Here is an 18,914-nt window from a genome sequence, read left to right on the forward strand (position 1 = left end):
GTCATGGGAATGCCATTACTTACACCCCACATCTGTTGCAGTGCAAAAGCCTTCCCATAGAGGCCTCTCTTTCAGCCACTGATGAGATAAGGAGGCCTTTGAAATTTATTTTGCATCTGAGAAATTGTATATTGAAGTAAACAGAGCTGGTCAAATACAGCAGTGACTTACAAAACCCCTGCAATACACTTGCGCATGGAAAAACCTTATCTGAATGTTCCTGTGCTGCTAAGTCATACCCCTGCTTTCAAACACAACACTCTCTTAGCTGACATTGTGGACTTCACCTTTTTCTAACACAAAAGGAGAAGGAGAGAGACCTGCTTATGAGGAGATTCAGAAGCACAGGCTTTGCTAGAACACAAGGATGATTAAAGCTTTCAGAACAGGACCCAGCACCAGGACAAGAAAGTATCACAGATGGCTTCAACCACAACCTATAAAACTGCTAATTGCCAGCAGATGCCAAGGATATCAAGAGCTTACCAAGGGTTCAGAAAACAATTTGACAAATTCACAGAAAAGCCCACTGGAAGCTATTAAGCACAGGACACATCTCCACTGGAGAGCAGGAAAGCACATCCCAGAAGGAAGTATCACTGCACGCTTGGTTTATACACTCTAGGCACCGTCAAGAGCCAAGACAGGACTAGATGGGTATCTCACCTGGCTTGGTATAACCATGCTTCCCTTTTTAGGAAGGGAACAAGAGGGAAGCAGAGGCAACAAGACCCAGAGTACAGTGTGCAATAGTACGGTGCATTGCTCACACCATCCAACAGCAGGTGGAAAGCTCCTTCAGAAGCTTCATACATGGATGAAGGGGTAAGGAGAAGCAAGCTCCACAATGTGCCATCATGGACGCAGTCAGCCTGTCAGCATTCCCATCTTCTTTCAGTATCCCCACATATAAAACCAGCTGATGGTACTTTCCAAATAGTCATGTCACTGTTTGCCCTTCCCTGACCTGGTCAACAGCACATGGCAAGGCAGATTCCTGGAAGGGCTCTCAAATTCAGTCTCATCCACCTCCTTGCCCCAGACTAGATCAATTACAGCTGCATCTTTCCAGACAGTTGTCTGCCTAATCTGTTCCTTGAGAACCTCCAGCAATACCAACATTACCCCTTGCCAGGTCATTTGCTCCACTGCCGAAAACCCCAAATCCACAGTAAAGAGTACAGCAGCTGACAAACGTATCTGTGCCAGGTTAATATGCCCCCAAATAAATTGCTCGCTACTATGAACCAAACAGACGTTAGATGTATTGTATTTTTAAGGTTTATGCCATTTCACAGCAACTGAGAAATTAACTTTATACTTTTTTCCTCTCCTTTTGTTTGTGTCAGCCTTATCCAAGATATTTTGCAGGTGGGAAAATTAACAACACAAGGTCAAGTTAAGTCAGGTTTAAGGGCATCCTCCATATCAAACCAAAAAAATCTATGGAGATACAACACTTCTCCCAAGCCAGGCAATTTATTGTAGCTGTGCTTTTCATTAGCAAAGTGGAAGATGATGAAGAAATGCCCTTCACTTTAGATACACATCTCACCATAAATAGACTGCCTAATTAAACCACTTTTTTTTAAGGGGGAACTAGAGAGATTTGCCATGTTCATAAAAATAAACCAGCTATGATTAAAGTTCTGAGACTCGCTACTGTCAGAACAACCTGCCAGCTTTTCCCATTGAGCTCAGTCCCTTATATAGTAGATAGCAACAGCCAGGTTGCTTTAGCAGCTTGGTTTCAACCACCACTGAGACTTCACCCAGGGCCAACGGACTTAACCAGGCAATGCCCTCTCTTTATTGCTGAACAGTACAGCTGTATAATCATGGTGATTCATTAAAATAATAAACTCCACATAATAAAAATGTTAAATCCTCCGTATATGCTGGTAGAAGTACAATAGCTTCTTTCCCTGTTAAATGACATCCTGATAAAGATTTATGTCACGTACACCACCTTCAGGAGTACAACACTATCCAAGGTGACTGTCCTGCAGGTTTTTGATCACCGTAATCTTATTTTTGAGCAAGAAGTGCTGGTACAGATTGAGAAATGAGCCATAAGGCCTTATCACATAAATTAGCTCTCTTCAAGGCAGTGCTAATGTTGATAAGATGTCTGGTGATAGCATGTCATGCAGAGGGACGAGAAAAGCAAGTGACTACGTGGAACCCTGAGTGTAAAAGGGAGCAGGGCCCAGCTCCAAGAGCTGCCCTGGACCTATGAACTGTCGGCAAAGGCTTTACCTGGGGAAACCAGCTTACGTGAGCCACTTGGAGGTGAAGGCACCATCCAGGCTGGCCATTTCATCTTTTCAGCTGAGGACATCTTCCAGCAGAGAGACAAAACAGGCACCATAAAGAAAAACAGAGGGCAAGTACAACCCAACTGGAGATAGAGCCTCTAACAACAACATGAACATCCACCCAACACCATAAATCCAGGCAGCTGTACTGCTTTACCAAGCTTGTTGTGCTGCTCTTTCACATCTACAGCTCAGCCCTATTCTGCTGAATCCATGAAGTCAAAGTTCAGTTTCACATTTACTTTCACTGGCTGCTTTCTGAAGGCTTAGGCTCATTAGGCAAATGAGCATGCGACAGCTGCACTGCTGCTGCACAGCTACCTTGGCCCCAAAATTGCAAGGCAGAGGCACTGAGAAAGTGGCAGGCACCTCACAGTCTACAACCCAAAACACCTTTTACTTGAATACAGACCAAAGTCTTCTCTCCTACGGAAGGGCTGAAGATGTGCAGAAATAGCCCTGTCATCACACCCAGCCTCAGTGCTAATCTACTGCCCTTTCTTATTAGGGAGCCAGAGAGCTGGTTGTGGGTGTGTTTAGTAGCCCAGGCCACTGATGAAAACCAAAGAGCCCAGGCTAGAGCCACAGCTGTGACAGGCACACACGCTCAGATCCGCTGCCCACATGTACTAGGTTGGGTGTGGGCCATGGCCATCCTCCTGCTTTCAGATATGCCTGTGTCAGGTGGCCTGCAGTGGAGTGCTACACATGCTTGCCTGAATCAGAGCCTACGGTCACCCATATTTTTACCTTCCCTTACGCTTTCTCTCATCTCTCTCCTGCCCTGAGTTCCTGGCAGTGTGATGCTACATAACAGGATGAGCCATCTCTTTTGCAACAGGATTGGCTCACCCTCCTCTCAGATGAGGGTCATTGGTCCCTTCACTTATCATATTATCAACATGACACACATTTTTTTTATTTGTTTTTCTTCCTGCTGTTTATTGCTGGAAATTGGTTTGATCAGAACCAGTGAATCATGAAGCCAGCAATAAAAAAGTCATGAAGCCGAGAGTCTCAAATCTCACAGCACTTGTAGCTTTCCTGCATGAAAGGAGATGTGGGTCTTGAAATGAAATTGCTTCTAACAGCCTGTGCTGGAGGGGAGTGGGATCTGCATATTCAAGGTACCAAATAAAATACACCTGGAAGTCCAAGGTGCAGAGGCCTACAGCACTGCAACATATTCTAGCTAACTATGTTGTAAGCAAGCTGTTAGACGTGGAAGATGGAGGAATGGCCATTTTTTACCTACATTCTGAAACCAAAGCAGTATTCGATCCTTTACCCCTGTTCAAAAACCTAATCGCAATATTCAGAAAGCATACTTACTACACAACACATTCGGGGGGGGGGGGGGGGGGACGACCAAACCAACAAAACCAACCCCAACAAGAACACCGAGGAAACCAGCAGCAAATCTGGTAACAAACCCATCTCTCTCCTGCCTCCCAGCCCAATAAAGTATTTTGGTACTACTTGCCCCCACCAAATTCTTTTTAATTTCTGAGTATTCCTACAGTTCCTAATGTTTTCCTGGGATCAGAGAAGGCTGCCCTCCCACACTGAAAGCCATTCTTGCAACATGCCTGAAAAGCTTTGCCTTTGGCATGTTACAGCTGACATTAGATTTACTGCAGCTGCAACAGCACTGCGTATAAATCTGTTTGGTGGCTGTAGATTTTGCCCAGATCCCCTCAGATGACAGGAAGTCTTACACTGGCCTGACAGTTTGTTTCAGCAGTCATTTCTCCAGGGCATGGTATTAATATATCGTCATTGTTAGTCAAATACCACACCGGCCGGAGCACTCTGGCAGGAAAAATCCTCGCCCATAAAACCACAAGCCTGACTCAAAGACCGAAAAGGCTTGTGTGCCCATAGAAACTGCACTTTTGCGATGCCTATCCCGTTTTAAGAGATTTCAGAAAAACACTGAAGGACTAAGAGTAGAAAGCTCAGAAGAATAGATTGCATTCTATAACCTGCTGCTCTCAGCCACCTCCAAGACACAATGTTTTTAAGAAAGCAAAAGAAAACAGCTGAGCAATGGATTTAATTATTGTTATTAATGCTGAATGGAACTTTTCTTCCCTACTAGTTTGGCAGGCAAATCAATGGCGAAGCCTGGCCGCCCGCCAACACCAGTGGCGAGCACTGGGGAGCACGCTTTCCCAACCCCTGTAGATATCATCTTACAACCTAAGGCATATGATTTGATTACCCTTATCTGAACTTGCATGTTATTTGTATCAATAGAGTTGCTTGGATCCAGAAATCACCTCAATGACTTCCCATAACGCTGGATTCCACTAAGCTCAAGACTCTGAAGAGGCATTTCAGACACTTGCTCCAAGTTCGCTAGCAATGTGAAGAAACATTTGTCAGCCTAAATACTAACATATAGTCCTACTATAACATGACATGATCGCTTTTCCATGCAAACTTTTTTGAATTTGAGACAATTTCTGATTCTCAGTCTTTCACCAGGACCCTTGCAGTATGAACTTTTTCTCGGAGCCGTAGCTAATGGAGCCATGTTGTTAGGTAAAAATAGCAGCCACCACTGCTACACAGAGTATCACTTAAAAAATGAATCCTAAAGTCTCAAACACCAGAATGCAAATGAAAGACAGTTTCTATTAATTTATTCAAACTATCATTTTTACAAAAGATATTCTGAGGATAGAAAAGTGCTGACCTATGATTTGCCAGACCCCTGAAACAGGCAGCACGTGAAAAGTCTGGAGAACAGGGAAAATAGCTAAAAACCAAGAGCTCCAGCAGCCAACAAAGCTGGACACCACAAAGATGACCAGAAAGCTGAACTCAAGTCCAAATTCAAGGGGAAATTATTGGGAATTCAGGTTCCCTTAATGCATGGGTAGATACCCAGAAAGAGGTACAACAGTTAACATCTCAACCAACATAGCGAATGAGTTATCTACATCTCATAATATAGAGAACAAAAAAAAAGAAACAAAAAATGAAGAGCAACAGATGGAGGTTAGCGTGAGCAGAATCAGACTTCTCAAGCATTGCTTCTACCAGACAGACACTGCACAAAACAGGGAGACTGCAAATCCACTTCCTGTTGGTTGTCTCAGGTTGGACAGCTAGCACAACAGCACGGCTGTGGATTAAAACAAAAACAAAGCCCCTAAGTCTCTGTCCACATCACCTCCCACATTTCTCCATTTCCAGATAGACTCTTATAGGCCAGAAAGCAGAGATCTCTTACTAGACCCACAACTTTTAGCACAGTGTTTTTGTAACCCTCTTCTTGAAAACAGTTGATTATATATTGCTGTCATAAATTCAGCCTAGTAACAGCTGGGACAGATTTACAGGGGATGTGTTTTTTTTATGACTATCTATTATTCATGGTGTGTTAGCCCTTACAATGTGTTTAGCCAAGGAAAAAAAGATAAGATATCCTCTGGTTGATTATTGACAGATACTTGGCAGCTTGCGTCTCCAGGACTGCCTGGTCACAAATAAAATGAATCCAGCCTCTAAAAGCACTGATTCGATAACTTGACCATGTCAGACTGGGAAATGATATGGACTGAAGAGGACAGGGGCAATCATTTGTAACAAACACTGTACTTTTGTCTCTTAAATCTCCGGCAAAAGTTTGTCAGAGGAGCTAAGCTGTCAGCCCAGGAAGCGTGCGGTAAACACGCCCCCACTAACAGCCAAGATCTACTGACCCAGAAGCTTCCTCCACAGGAAAGCAATGTCTGCTCTGGAGGTACCACAAGCATGTGCAAGAGGGTTTCAGGTGATAAGTGGGTATCCCAGGAGACTATGTCAGGTATCAGTGAATCACAGATGTCCTTGTAGGACATGGACAAGGAGCCAATCTCGCCTCAGCCCAAAGAACACCTTTGCTAACACACACTGCTCTAGTTGCCTAGACAGCTACAAGGGCACGTTTAAGCTAAGCTGTAGACAACATAGATCAGTGCCTGGCTGGTATGATTTACACCATGCCAGCCTTCAGGAGACATGGATATCAACCGCAAAGCCACGAGAAAGATCAGAAGTCAAGAACGAGCCCCAGGCTGTTCAACATGCTGGTGTCCCCTGAGACATCACTTTTCTTCCTAAGCAAACCAGAAGATCCCAGGACACAACACTGAACTATGTTCCTCTTCAGCAGCTGAAGCCTGGTTTCTCCCCAAGTTGTGCCTCTTGAGCTTCCCTAGTTTTGAGTAGGAGGCAGCTTCCAAGGGGCAGGGGGAATTGCCAGTGGAATTCCTGACACGAGCTTATCTTGCCAGTACCATCCCTTAAAAAGGGGTAACAGGGATGAGCTAGGTTCCTCACTTCATTCACACACATACACAGTTGCCATTAAAGCACCAACCATACGTTTTTACCTTGCTTCTATCCTACAGCATTCAGATGCTGCTCAGGAATGACATCCCTGTTGCACTTTAAGCATCTATAAGGCCTGATCCTAAAACCATGGCATGCAGGGACTGTATCTTTCAGAGGGTGAGCTTCCCAAAAGAGGAAAGCTAGGGGAGAAACCTGCAGAAACGCAGTGTGTTGAGCAGAGGTACCAACAAATACAGAAGACTGCCCTCAATCCCTTTGAATGCACTGTGATTACAGCAGCTGAATTCTCTCCAAGGACAGGTTCACCCCCCACCCTCACAATGAATGAAAATGCTGCTGGGCACATCCCAGCAGTTCAATGCAATCCTCTTGCTGGAATTTGACTGTCCAGACTCTTTGCCTATGCACCACTTTCATCTCCCCTCAGTTTGGTTTGTTTCACTACCCTCCAAGCCACCACTGCTCATGTAGGTATATAAGCACCAAGACAAGCTTTACAGAAGTAATTTCTTTAAAACTAGGCATTTGTATTGTGCTCTGAGCTGAGGATCCCTGCCAGCAACACAAGAGATTTTTTTGGTCGGCTGGGTAGGCTCTGTCTGCTGGGAATTACAAGGGCTGATTTCGAGCCTTGGTTTGTTTTAATCTTGGTCAAGTCACTTCATCTCTCCAGAGCTAGAGCTTTTCTTTCCAGACTCGCTTGTCTGCTGTTGACTATTTAATAATGATGAATCTAAGCCAATTAAATAACAGTTCTTTAATTAGCTTTTCCTTCTCAGCAGTCATGTGAAATACTGTTTGCTCACACAGCAGAAATAGCAAGATCCAAGGTGAACGTGTTTTATTACTGATCTTGCACAGTTCGTTGTGCTCACAATTCCCTCACTTAGAAATAGCAAGACAATCAGAGATTGAAAATAGCTTCTCAGAAGAGTTTCCCTTCTAGTTATAACCTGAAGTGTTGTTTTAACTCTCATTCATCATTTGTTTGCTTTGCCTGTTGGCGAGGTACCTCACCCCACCCCTTCATATGACTTCTTCCTTTGGTTAACTCCATGCATGACTTGACTTCTAAACTGCAAGAGGTCACCTGACACACAGCACTGTCAAACATTAACTCTGCAAGCACCCTGGTTTCACCAGGACACCAGCTGCTCATACATCCCGACTCACATGCCGCCAGGCTAGGTCACCCCACCTAGCACATTGATGTACTACCCCGCTAACTGCTCTTACTACTCCATTAGCTGGAGACATGTGCCTTTTAGAAAAAAGATAAACTATTAGCTACGAGCTTGTCACTCCAGTGCGCAAGTTCTAAGCAGCCTCCTGCTGCTGGTAGAGAAACGGGGAATCCCCCTCCCCAAGCATTTAACAACGCCCCAGAAAGCCCAAATCCGTTTCTGTTTGCATGTCTTTACTAGGCATTAGTGACAAAAGCCTGAACTTAAAAAACAAATACCTTACTACAGTCGGCACTGTTGTCATCGTGGGGGCTGTGTGGCCTCCAGAGACACACACAGGCAGCATGCCCTGACCTCGGAGGAGTGCTTGAGCTCCGAGGGCCGAGCCCGAATATTTGCCTGCCAGGGGAGAGCTCCCCGCTGCAGGCGAGAAGCGGAGGCCCAGCCCGACAGCCACATCACAGCAGAAGAGCTGTGACCATCAGCGAGTTGGTTAGATGAAATAAAGCTCTGGTTTGTGAGGGAGAGACTCATCTTCACTCCTGCTAAGACCTTCTGAAGGTGCTAATTGCTCTCTCTAGGAAACTGCATTCCCCAAACTCCAGTTATTTCAAGACACATGGTTCGGCTGTTTCATCTCTGGTTGTGATACCAGGTGGGTGAAACTGCAGCAGGGAAAGGAAAAAACCACAGAAGGTCTTGTGGTGTGTGACAGAGGCAGTGACGCATATCAAACAGAAGACTTCAAAAGCTGTTATCCGGCACAGGGCTGGGTGATGATGTGTCTCTCAGAGAAAGCCGATAGCCTTGAGAGACAAAGGGCCCCCTGAGGGCCAGGAACATGCTGCGCCTCCCCACATGCCTTCATTAAAGCTTTGGGCCCGTTCCCAAAGAGCCCTGTCTCAGCACTAAGACTGCTGCCAGGGTGGTAGATAAGAGCACAGAAGAAAGAGCTGCATCTGCAAACCCTTTCCCTCCACTCCTCCTCCCTGTGCCTGCCTGTTGCACCAGCACATGACCTTTCTCGCTTCCCATCCTTTGGTTTTTCTTTTCAGGCACGTCTTCCACTATCACTACAGCCCCCAGGTACGGAGGCTGCACCAAGGCACAGCAGCTTCCAGGCCTTGGAAGCCCTTCAGAAAGCACCACTGTGCCAGTCTTAGCCTTGGTTTCACCCAGGACATGCAAACCCAATGACCACAGCTTGTAGGGAAGGCACAGGCTTCCCCAGGGCACATAGCCAGCTTCAGGCTGAGGCCTGTGAAATAATACACAGGAGTCATGCAGCAAATTCCAACAGGAAGGAGGGAGATGTACCAGACCCCACCAGGGCCCTGGGGAGGACTTTGGCAGGAAGGCCGCTCTTACTCATACTGTAATTCATCTGGGAGAGAACTTCCATTGCTTCCCATTGCACAATTATCACTGCCATGTTTTCAAGCACCTTAACTCATGTCTTGGATAACCTTCCCTTTAAAAGCACCAGAATTTTAAAATAATTTAGCAATTTCTCTTTATCAATACCATGACCAAAGAATTCTTAGATGTGTGATTTGGCCTGGAATGGGGACAGGATAGCAAAGAGACAATACATTAAGAGATGAGAAAGTAACCACCACCTTTATCTTGCAGTTTTTCCTCAGGAAACCCAGTGTTTTCTATTGCTGGACCCTTTGCAGCCCAGGTTAGAAAGGACACCCATGAGCGGAATCCTAGGTGGCAAGTTTTGAACTTAAGCTTGCATCAGCACAGGGCAGATTACAAAGGAGGCATGCTATGATATTTGCGTCAGGTCACCCCTTCCTAATCACCCTCTCACCAGGGTGCGCTTCTCTCAGGCACACACAGAGGTGTCACAGAAGACTCCAGCACCGGTGGCAGACAACACACAGGTACCACTTCGGGGCTCTGGCAAAGCCACAGGCGGATATGGTGCATTCCCGACCTGGTCCCCAACTCCGACACCCAGGTGACATTGCACTTCAGCAACCTCAGGCTGCGTTCTCATCTGTGGCTGGTGACTTCCTTTCCTTGCAGGCAGCAGCTTTGTGAAAACTCGAGTTACTTAAACCCTGTGACAGGGACTGCCGATGCTCTGATGCCTCATGGGACCATATTGCTTGTAACCTCTGCTGTCCTACCCAAGCCAGAGCTGCCGACAGACTTGGGGCAGTTCCCCATTCAGAAGTGCAGACAGGGGCAGGTAAACCTCAAAGCTAACAGGCTCAGTTGTTCAGAATTGGTGATGCTTGTTTACCCTATGTACTACATTTCAACTCCTGGTCTGAAGCACCACACACAGAGGCTTAGATGGCAAGGAGCATGCCTGCCACAGATCTGCCTGCTACGCAGCATTGGGACTTTGGTCAGATTGAAACATCAGCTCTCCTTAACCAGCAAAGCCTGCCCTGCCAGAGGCAGCTTTAAGCAGCCAGAATGCAATATTCCCTTGATCCTTGGGAAGAACAAGAGGCCATTCGGACTCTGGTATTTGTTCATACACTACCTTCACTGCTCAGGTAGCAAAGCTGTAGCTCACCAAGCCTTGAAACAGTCAGAGAGACAAACGACCACACAACTGTTTCACACAAACATGTGTGAGTCCCCAAAATCAACTTCCAAACACGGAGAGGACTTGTTAAAGTCCATGGTCCTGGATGGTTCTTCTCATTTCTTGCCAGAGTGAATCTTTCTCAAGGGCTTCTGAAAGCCCATGTCCCCCAACGCAAGACAGTCAGGAGGATCTCTGATCACAGCTACAGGAGGCAGCTTTCTCCTCTTCCTGAATTTTGGAGACAGTATTTCAAAGAAAGCTGCTTAAAGCAACCAAACTAGCAAGCTCCCCTCATTAAGAAGGAACTGCTGCTCTACCAGATACTGCTGCCATACTCCTGGCAGGCTCCGTTTGCAGCATTGCCAGTACTAAGCTACTGGTAATTAGTAACATTATTAGACAGGTCACACTTTTGATGCATTTTACAACAATAGGCAGAGAAGGATAACAGCCCAAAGCCCATGTACTTTGGGACTTACAAGGAGCCACCTTAGAAGGCCAGCTGCATAAGGTAACTCTGGAGGCTGAGTTTTACATAAAAAGGAGACCAGCTATTCTCTATGGGGATACCTACAAGCTCTTTCCATTAATTGCTTCATTAGTGTCTTGCAGGGAGAGTTCTGGGCACTCGAGCAGTAAAACCTAAGAAATGCACCCTGCTGGCAGGTGAAATTGCTGGCCAGAATCTGCTCACTTTGCATTTGCTTCCAAACTTGAAGCTGTGCCCTAAAGAAACGACAAAGCAATCATTCTTCAAAGCAAACCTTGACAGGGGGACAGGATTGGTTTGGCTTTCCTTGTTGCTTTCCTAAGTCCCAGAAAAGAGAGGATATTATTTGTCTATGGAAATCTCATATGCAGTTACATCTGCAGAAAATAATAAAGAGAGCATTGCTGATACAAAACCCAAGAAATAGCTTTAAGAGTTGCATGTTCATGAAAAAACTATTATTTTTCTTGAGTGTAAACATATTTAAGGAACATGAAAATAGAAAGAATCAGGTTACATTACAGATCTGTGATTGCCCAGCATATTTTACACACACACACACACACCAGCCTTTCAAGTTACAGCTCAAATTCTGCAGCACTCTCAAAAAAAACTGTGAAACTTCAAAGTCTGAAAAACTCCTTGCTTTCACTCTTGTACCCAACTGAAACCCTTCACAAGATTTTCTGACCAGTTAGCACAGCAGCTCAAAATTAACATGGATGCGACCAAGTGAGTAGTTTTGATGGAACATGACGAGCTGATACAATAATAGATTGGTGAGTGGGTTTTTAATCTTTAAGTCTGAGGGTTTCTTTGAATCCAAAATGAAAGCAAAAATGCTACAGTTGTAAAAATCCCATAAGATATTTTGAAGTTATTTGAAGGGCCCCTTATAAGCCAAAGACTTTGATCTTCTCAGAAGCCAAGCTTCTAACCCTTTCTGATGGTAACAGTCAGGTCCTAGGCACAATAATTGAGGAGAAGTGGATTCCAGTTCTTCATGCCCAGAGCAGAAAAACGTGCCGCAAATCAACGGACACACTAAAGCACTGGAGAAGCCAAGAGCAGAACAATTCAGAGCCACACCACCATCTCCTGCAACCCTGGCTTAGGATGTTTTCTAAGCATCCTCCACGACCGCCCACACTGCGCACCTTTCAAGAGCATCGCATGGCACACCACAGGCTGCCCATTGCAGCCACCACGTGCTTAGTGGCACCGCTGTGAGCTGGTCATGCGTAACAGCAGCAGAGAGCAGCACCCTGCAACATGGATTGTGCAGCCTGCTGACTCCAGTGGTGTAGGCTGGAATCCAGATGTCCAATTTCTGGCAAAATCAGGCTACTTGTTTGTTTGTTTGTTTCTTTTTTAAATATGTAGGGCCTGGACATGAGGCTTGCAAGGCTGAAAGGGAGACTGGCACACTGAAGAAAGAGGGAAGTCCATCTTTCTGTTCAGACATAGCCCAACCCCACGTTCTTGTCGTAAATGCCCACAACAATAATTTTTAAAAGTCCATTTTACATATTTTGAATAAAAAGCAGAAATGAAAGCAATGTCAACTATTAGGGAAAACCAGCAGAGAAGGGAAAAGGTTATAAGTTCTTGGTACAAGCCTTACATCCTATTCATTGAAGGAACTGCTCAGAGGAACACAGGCTGCTCATATAAAAGACAGTTTCACCCTCTCAGCTCAAGGTGATTTTGAAGCACCAAAAAATGCACCAGTGGAACACAGCATTGCCTGTATTCTGCTTCAAGGAGCAAATGTTCAGCAAGAAGAGCTTTCAAATGAACTGAATGGCTGCCCAGGCACAAGTTACATGTGTACCCAAAATAAGAATACCTGCAAGATGCATTTTAGAACGCAGACCTGGTACTGAGAAACACATTAAGATGCAAGAAGTATGTCAACAACAGCAGTTTACCAGAGCAATCTGTTAGAAGCATTAGGCAAATTAAAAGAAAGTGGCTTCATAATTAATCATCACAACTATCGCATTGAATATAGTCAATATATATAGTACAGAGAATTTAGCTCTGTATGTCTCCTAGAAATTATGTATTTTGATTTTTCCACCTCAGGTCCTCTTTATTTGTATCCATTCATTCTCCCAGCATAATTGCACCCATCTGAGCAAGGTAAAACATCTTAAAAATCCTTCAGATTTGCCTGTGGGGGGAGTTTTTTGCTGTGGTTTGCCATTGTTTTGTTTTTAAATATCCTGCTTAAAATTGTTTGCTTACGTAGCAACCTTTTCATATTTGGCACTTCTGCCGACACCAACAGGGAAACGAAGAAGAAAGGGCTTTGCTATTAGAGAACAGTGAAAGGATGCAGGTCCAATTACTGGCTATCCTACAGAAGCCCTTTCTGGGGCAAATCAGCTTGACAGGGAATTTCAAAATGCTCCACGTTTCAGAAATAGATCAATGACCAAGGTAAAACTTATTTGCCAGCAACCTGAAATCAATATTTTTTGTTTATAGGAACATTACACCTCACCATACATCAGTCCCCAAACTCTGCTTGCAGACTGCATCTTACCCGCACTGCCTTCTTGTGGGGACCTCTAGGAGCACCCTTGGCACTAAGATGATAATTTTACCATTGCTATACATTAATCTGCAGCAACTTCCCTGAAGCTTATAACTTTGAAACTTGTAAACCCATTGCACTTACTGATACTAGAGTCTTTCTGCAAGCTTACATGGACTCAGAGGGGATAAACTTCCACTTTTTCACTTCACGAACATCCCTAGAACACAAAGCTGAACTCTACAACCTTTGCCAAGGCCAAATGCCAAACTGGCACCTACATGATATGAAGATGGTTGAAGTGCAAACTCTTGTTCCTACTGAGGAGGTTCCAAGAGGTGCAATAAAACCATCCCACATCACCTCAAAAGGAGAAACAATATACCCCAACCAACGAGCCAGTACAGTAACGCATGGAAGTCAGAAATCACCATTTGCCTACGGTGAAGTGACTTGTTACCTCATGGACAAGGCAAAGACAGCAAAGCTAAAAGAGGAGCAATGAATGCTCTTTGCATCAGCCAGAAACATGGCAACAGACTTGGGATGCTGTGGGAGACAGCACAGCCTGTTTCCAATCACACCCCATGCAACAGATCTTACATTAATCCTTTCCATTTAAGAAAGGAGATAGAAAGGTGCATTTTCACCCCAATGCAAAGTGAAAGAGGATGAAGATTGCAGCTTCAGGGCCTCCTGCTCTCTCCACCCCAGTTCCTCCACCTGACTGTAAGATGTCTGGTAAGTGCAAATGTCACATATACACAGGTTTTTGCTCCAGTCACTTTAGCCAGATGACATTCCTGTTGTCTGTAGTTCTGGACCAGTGAGCAGTATTTGCTCGGTGAGGCTTTTAAGACAGTCCCTGCTGCATAGTCCTATTTACCTTATATTCCGTATATTTAGACATGAGCCCTCGCTCCTGACTTGTACACACAACTGGCTCCTTTTAGCTGTGGTGCATTTAAAGTGATCATTTCATGCTTTCTCAGTGTGTTAGTTTAGCAAACACAGTGTGTTTGTCACTTAGCCACAGCACAAATCACAGCACACTGCTCACACTCTTTCCTTTCAGATGGGGAGATACAAGACTTGCCAGGAACCCAACAGACAGTGCTGGGCAGGCAAGAGGTGCAGGGACAGGATGCACCCAAGTCCCTCTGCAGCGTCGGAGACTCTCCCTTTGGAATGTCTGAAAAAATGCTTGTAGCTCTATCACAAAATAAAATAAAAATCACTTTAATACTAGCAACTGCATTGGAGAAGGTGGATAGTGAGCCGGATGGGATGCCCTCCCACAACAATTTGTGAGGTTTTAAATATCCCAGTTCAGAGAAATTAAAAAGTCAAAAAATCTCACAATTTCCCCAGAAATAAGAACGCTGGGGGAGGAAAAGAGGAAGAGAACATTTTGTTTCTATTCATTTTCAGGAATTTCATTTCAGTTCCAACATTTTTTTTAACCTTCAATTAATGCTAGCTATCAAAATGAAGCAGCATTTGGACCTAAAAACATTGAAACTTTGCCATTTAGAAAAGGTCAAACAGTTTTCAAAACATTTTTGTCCAATATTTTTCAGCAACTGAAATTCATCAAAACCAACATTTTCCCATGAAATTGTTCTCTCTCAGACAACTGGCATTTTCTGAGGCACGATGCTTCTCAGGGGATCTCCTTGCCAGCCCAAGGGCCTGGTCCTTCCCTTTTGTCACCAGCTAGCCTCTTTGGTAGGCTATACTTTCGGACCTTGGTAAGTCACCCAGGCCCCAGTTCAGAAGATGAAGTCAATCGAAGTCAGACAGTAGGCCAGGGTATGCACTTCTACAAGGTTCATTACATACCTCCCATCTCAATGTTATATTTGTGCATTTTGTAGCTCAGTTTCCTCACCCAAAAACCAGTTACCGGGCAGAGGAGTAAGGAGAGGTCTGTCCTTAGCTTTGAGACACTCTTACGCTTAATACAGCATAAAGCTTGTTTTTCTTTAGCTAGGATCCAAATCTGTACCTACCTGGGTGAAGCTGATGCATGCACGAATAGCCCCTGTACAGAATTACCCGTCTGAAACAATCATTCTGACCTAAAACTACAGCTGGCTTTTCCACCTTCTTTGGAAGATCTTAAATCCAAAGGCTGTCCTCTGCTCACCTACGAAAGGTTAGCCCTCTTGAGATACCATGTTTTACTGTGGACTGAGGATATGCTCCAAGAGAGCATGCTCATTTTGCACCTGAGCCCTGAAAGCTATCCTGAGGAAAAGAGTTCACATGGCACCTGTTTCTGCTGCCCATGAGCATGCCATGATCCCAGAAACCTGTAAATCCCAAACACCCGCTTAGTCTTGGATGGGATTTAATGACAAATGACTGTACACAGGGAAGCTGCACAGCTAGGGTTCCCAGGGGGTAGGGATGATGTGCAACAGGGATGCAACCATCTTCTCAGCTACAGAAGGTACTTCCATGGGTTGTGAGCGGAGCTGTATAGAACTTGGCATGCAGCTGCTTCTGCTCTGACTCTATGCTAAGAGGTGTCTGGCTCACATTCAACTTCATCTTTGCACAGGCAGACAAGCTCAGGTTTGTCTGTGTTCATCTGTGTAGACATGAGTAACATGTTGGGGCTAAAGTCACAGTCTAGTCTGTAAACAGAGTCTCCAGCAGAGCAAACCACATCAATTAAAGGAGAAGAGGCTGAAGCCTTCACCGGGAACTTACAGGGGTCTGAGTCAACAGGAATGCAGACATACACCTGTGCTGCCAGTGTTGGCTGGCATGAGAAGTAGGAATAGCACCAAACAGCCACAGACTTCCCCCAAATTATACAGGATTGTTAAAAAGAAAACACAAAAATCCCATATTCTCCTCTCTATATACACTGTCTCTCCCTAAACAACACCCCCACTCCCCAAAACTATCAAGATCTGGGTCTGCAAATTCAGCTCTCTACGCCTGTCACTCTATAATACAAGCTTCTTCCAAAAATATTCTTACAAACACAGCCCCAAGGAGCTATTACAAGTGAGCAGGACTGGGAACTTGTAGGGTCATCACCTGCTCATTGATACACAGACCCACAGCACTGTCCCCAATTAAAGAAGCATTGAGTTAAGTCTTGTTTTCCAGCTCTGGAGCCTTCTTGCCAGACATCTACAAAAGAGCTGGTTGTTGAAGGCTTTTAGACTGTGCCAGTCACCATTGCCTGTAGGTGGGAAAAGTGTTGTGCAAGGAAGGTTTTCATCAAGGACCTGTTTCCAGTAAATCCAGCTCTAACACAGAATGCCAGAGGGATTTCTCTCACAAACAAAATGCTGCTGGACTCCTCGCAGCACTCCAGCCAGCGAGCTGAAACAGGCCGTGGCACAGTGCCCTCCCTTATAGTACCACCATGGTGGCCTCAGCTCTGAGGGAGAGGCAATCAAGCATAGATGTTTTTCTTTCAACCTGGAAGGATGATAAAAGCCAGTGTTGTGGGAATCCAGCACGATGGGAGCCAGTGCAGCAGATGGGAGCTGAAGAATCTGGACAAAACTAAGGTCCCCTCTGTTTCCTTCAGCAAAAACCCAAACAAACCCCTCAAGCTCCCCAAAAACCAGGTGCAGAACTGAGTACACAGGTTATATCATCACCGCTCTGTGCTTCAGCTGGATGGTTCATGTTACTGAGCAAACAACCGCTGCATCTAGTAGGGGATGGGTGTTTTATGCTGTTGCAGGAGAATCACAATTCTATGACTTGAAAAACCCATCTTAGGGCTCTTTCAAGTTTCCAAGTCCTCCTTCAGGAGAGACCCATTTCTCAAATCTGGGTCCAAACCATGCAAGGGCCCAAAAGGGACATCGATCCATAATCCCACTTTAGAGACTTGTTGTTTTCTGCTCACATATTCCCTGCAGAAATAATATTTCCCATCTTCCCACCTGAGTCCTCAGGAAGCTCCCCAGCAGTCAAGGGGGAAAGAGTCAAGGCCTTCTTGTAATAGATACACAGCAGAAGCAATCAATTTTGTGTGTTTTCCACTGAAGCAAGAGCTGCTTAAGAGTTTTTCAACTAAAAACACATCACAAACATTTATCTATAGCCTCAGTTTCAGTTTCTTGAATGCTTCTAAGAATCAAGGTTTTTAAGCAGCACAGAACAATGCTCCAAATCTAAACTGCAGGTTGGATTTAGAGGGGGAAAAAAAAAAAAAAAAAATTGTTTTTCCAATATGAAGGAAGGCCAGAGCTTCGTTTCCAAAACCTGTGTTTCTACCAGTAACAACCAGTAGTGGCTGGCCCTCCTGTACACCTGACCTGTCACATGCTGGTGGTGTTCTACCACTCGTGAGCCTTTACTAGCCACCTTGAAAAGGGGCACGAGAGTTACCCAGTTCCAATTCTTCCTTACGTTCTTATTTGCACAAGATCTATGGAGCATGGCTATGAACAAGAGCTGGTTACTTCACACCCCTCTTCCCCTATGACCAAACTAGCTGTTCTGGATCATGTTTCTGCCTCAGCAAAGGTAACAGCAACCTTTTTCCAGAGTTCAGCAAGTCCATGAGGAGGCAGAGCTGGGTGCAGGTCCGCAGCACGGGGATGCTGGCAGCACAGCAGGCAGAACTGGGCCAGCCTGACACTGCCTGGCTCTGGCCAAGGCTATTTGCCTTGGTTTGCTCACAAACCACAGGTGAAAAGGAGGGCCAGCAAGAAAAGAGGGGAAAGAATTAATTTGGAAGAGTTCCTGGATCCTGCATCTGCACCTTACGCTTGACAGGATGGGGCTGAACAGAGAGAATGACTGTCTATTCAGCATGTTTACACAGAGGTGCTCTCTGGGAAATATTTAATACGTGATGCCACCCAAAAGTACCTGGCACCTAGAGACCCGCTAGGCCGGGCTGACGCTCAGCTGTTCCTACACCAGATGGACACCAGTGTTTGTATAGGTGGTACTGGCCAATTGCCTGGCACATAGCAACTGCAGATAGAGATGATTTATTTCTTGTCAGACTTACCCCTTTTGCTACTGCTGTGCCATGTTTTCCTACCACCTGCTCAGGTAAGAAAGGTAAAAGGAAACTGAATGCAAGAAAAGACTTAAGTCTGTGGCAAAATGAATTTTTTATGAATTCTACAAAAGAATTATCCAGTCTTCCCCTCTCCCTGGCCAAACTCACCTTCCTGGGAGGAATTTTGGGCAAGTTGTCGGGTTGGTTGTTTTTTGCAAATTCACATCTGAAGCCTCCTGCAAAAAAAGGGAGATTTCCAGTTCTGAGATGCAAAACATCATTTAACCGCTTTGCTTTGACCCTCATACCCACAAGGGACACCAGAATACTGCACAACCAACATTCAAACAGTCTTGTAAAAACAACAGAGCCTCAGAAGGGGCAGGGATTTTGTGACACTGACAGCATTTTCCTCAAGCCTGCTTTACCCTTGGGACCTCTATCAAGTCTCATTCCTTGCAAACATCAAGGTATGCCAGTGTAAAT

The 18,914-nt window shown here is 45.1% G+C and overlaps 1 long non-coding RNA gene across 1 annotated transcript in view; it reads right to left on the reverse strand.

Annotated features, from left to right (window-relative positions):
- Positions 1–18,914, reverse strand: part of LOC121232472 — a 95,442-nt gene that overhangs the window by 54,232 nt on the left and 22,296 nt on the right. The window contains exon 2 of the long non-coding RNA XR_005930953.1: positions 18,597–18,664. This is a non-coding gene — a long non-coding RNA (uncharacterized LOC121232472). The remainder of the gene's footprint in view (positions 1–18,596; positions 18,665–18,914) is intronic.

Source organism: Aquila chrysaetos, chromosome 20, assembly GCF_900496995.4.
Source record: "Aquila chrysaetos chrysaetos chromosome 20, bAquChr1.4, whole genome shotgun sequence".
NCBI lineage: Eukaryota > Metazoa > Chordata > Aves > Accipitriformes > Accipitridae > Aquila > Aquila chrysaetos.